Source organism: Marmota flaviventris, chromosome 4 (genome assembly GCF_047511675.1).
Source record: "Marmota flaviventris isolate mMarFla1 chromosome 4, mMarFla1.hap1, whole genome shotgun sequence".
Taxonomy (NCBI): Eukaryota; Metazoa; Chordata; class Mammalia; order Rodentia; family Sciuridae; genus Marmota; species Marmota flaviventris.
In genome coordinates this window covers 1044500-1047378 of record NC_092501.1, presented here as the reverse complement: position 1 = coordinate 1047378, position 2879 = coordinate 1044500, and positions in this window count along the sequence as shown.

Sequence of the window (2879 nt, the reverse complement as noted above, 5' to 3'; positions counted from 1 at the left end):
CTTGGCTCTACTTATTCTTTAATTTCTTAATTCCCCTCAGTTTTGCAGTTCCAGCCAGAGGAGTTTGGGTTCCTGACCCTGGTTAACTTTGTATGCCGACTGACTGGGCTGAGGGGAGCCCAGGGGCTGGAGGAAGCGCGACCTCTGAGTTGTCTGTAAGGGCATTTCTGGAAGAGATAGGATTTGAACTGGTGGCCTAAGGGAAGAAGAGCCACCCTCACCCACATGGGTGGGCAGCATCCTGTGTCCTGGGGGCCTGAGCAGACAGAAAGACAGAGGAAGAAATGTTGCGAGGATGTTATCAGCTTTGGCTCTCAGCTCTGGTGCTAATAGTTATCAGAGGTCCCAGGACAATCGGTGTCCTGGGTACACCCATTGGATAATTGCAGAATGTTCTTAGCACTGCAACAAGATAGCTGCAAAAATGTTTCTTCTAGCTCTGTATCTTTTTAGTGCACAAAGAAGCCTCTGACAACTTACAAGCCTAGAACAATTCACAACCCCTTACAGCTCCACTTCCTGATTCTGAGACTTTATGATAAACTTGCAGAGCTAGTTCTGGGTCACTTTTCCTCCATCAGAGTGCAGTGTCCCACTTGGACCCACCTCTTGTGAAAATACCCTGTGTCTTCTTTGTCTCCGTGTTTTTATTCATCTCCTGTTGATACTGAACAGGTAGTGATCGACTTCCTACTGACATCGATTTAAAATCAATTCCTCTGTGATCCAAGAACACACCACATGGTTTCAATGTTTTGAAATACATTGAGATTTGACTTTGGCTCAGTGCCTCCATTGTTTAGGCAAGGGTTCAAGGTGCAGAAAGTGTGTTCTGGGCCTCTGGTGGTGCTTCACCAAGGTCCTGAGGTGAATGTGGATGGTGGTCACTTAGAGTTTTAGCCTAATGCTGATAGCGCCAGTTACCCTGAGTCCTTGCTTCCCGAATGCTGAAGTATAACACCAGTGAAGCGCACTGAGGTATAACACCATGCTGAATGCTGAAGTATAACACCAGTGAAGCACAAAGAGTGAAAAGCAAAAGGCTTTATTAAAGGATAGCAGAAAAGACTTCCCCTCCCAGGAAGAGGGGGCCCAAAAGGCGAAATCCGTGGGCAGGGGAGTTCCTCTCCCTTCTATATCTAAGGTCTTCTTTTGTTCTTCTACATTTCTGACTTTATTTTGCTTATCTCCCTCTATTCTGCACATGGTGGGGGATGCAGGTGGGAAGGCCACAAAGTGGAAGACAGGTGGGCCACTGGGGTGGGGGAGTGAAGGGGCAGGAAGGACCTAGAGTGATTTGATTAGCATCTCCCTGTCTTGCTGGGAGCTGTTTCATTAACAGTTCTTTGGGATGGGCCTGGGCCTTGGAAACATTAACATTTCAGTCTCCCAGGTGCTGTTGTGGTTTCCCAGGCTCAGATGGACTCCATTTTCTTTATTAGACTTGATATTAGACCCGATTTACCTAACTACACTAACGACCTGTCTTTAAATCTGGCTTCATTGCTTCATCTGCTTGTTCTGTGAATTAGTAAGAGAGGTGTGTTTAAATATCCATTATGATTGAAACTTGTCTATTTCCCCTTTTAATTCTCATTATTGCTTTATGATTTTGAAGTACTTTTATTAGTGCATACATATTTGTGATTCTTATGCCTTACTGGTGAATTGGCTCTTTATCTCTGGTAGTACTCCTGGTCTGAACTGTTTGTCTGATATTATTAGTAAGTAATTAATATTAATTTGCACTAGATATTTTGTGTTTTATTATTGGCATTTTTCTTATTTCATCATTTTTCTCTCAAATGATGTCATTTTGTAGTTAAAATAATATCTCCTAAATAGCACAAAAAGCTGTTTGATTTTTTTTATGTATTCAAATCTAGTCTGACAACCTCTGCCTTTTATTTAGGGGAATTAGTCCATTGATATTTCATATAACTACTGATGTGGTTGGATTTATGTCTATCACTGGGTCATTCGTATCCTTGGCCTCTGTTTTTGATTCTTGATTCCTTTTTTCCTGCCTCCTTTAAAGTTGATTGAATGTATTTTAGTTAACCTAGTGGGTTTCTACCTTTACACAGCTCTCAGAATTAGGATGTAAATCCTTAACTTTTCAGCTCAGCCTTAGTGTTAACCCACATCACCAGAGCCTGAAGCCCCTTTCAGCAGGGCAGCTCTGGGGCCACCTCCGGGTCCCTCCTGCCTCTGTTTCAGGTGTCTTAGATCTGCTTGCACCATGAACTCTGAAACAATGTGCTGTCATTTTGATTTTGAACAGCCACATGTCTTTTAAATTACGGAGAGTAAAGCGATAGTCCTTGACCTTCCCTCACATGCTACCACTCCTTCATGCTACGGGGAGATCTGTCCCCCCCCTCCACCCTTCAGCCTCTGCTGTGCGGCATCTTGTGATGCGAGTTTCTGGTTCCCGTGCCTGAACACTTGCTCATCTGGAGACAGGCCTGTTTGTCTTTGTTTTCTGAAGCTGCCCGCTGGGCCTAGGGCTCACATGCCTTGAAGCTGCTCTTCTCTTCTCTGGAGAAAGCAGGGTCTCACTTTACTCTGGCTGCTTCAGGGTTGTGCTGTGTTTTTCAGGAGTTTGACAGGATGTGTTGAGGCTGGGGTCTTTGTATTTATTCTGCATTGGCTGTGCTGGGCTTCTTGGATTTGTAAATAAATTTTCATCAAATTGAGGAAACCTTTCAGCCCTTCTCTCTCTGAAACCTTTTTGCTCCATGGTCTTTCCACTTCTGGGACTTGGAATGCAAGTCTGTTAGGCCACTTATGTCATTACCCTGCATGCATTTTAAAAACCGATTTTTCTCTCTGTTCTTCGGGTTGGGTGATTCTTCTGATGTGGAGAGGCACTGGGG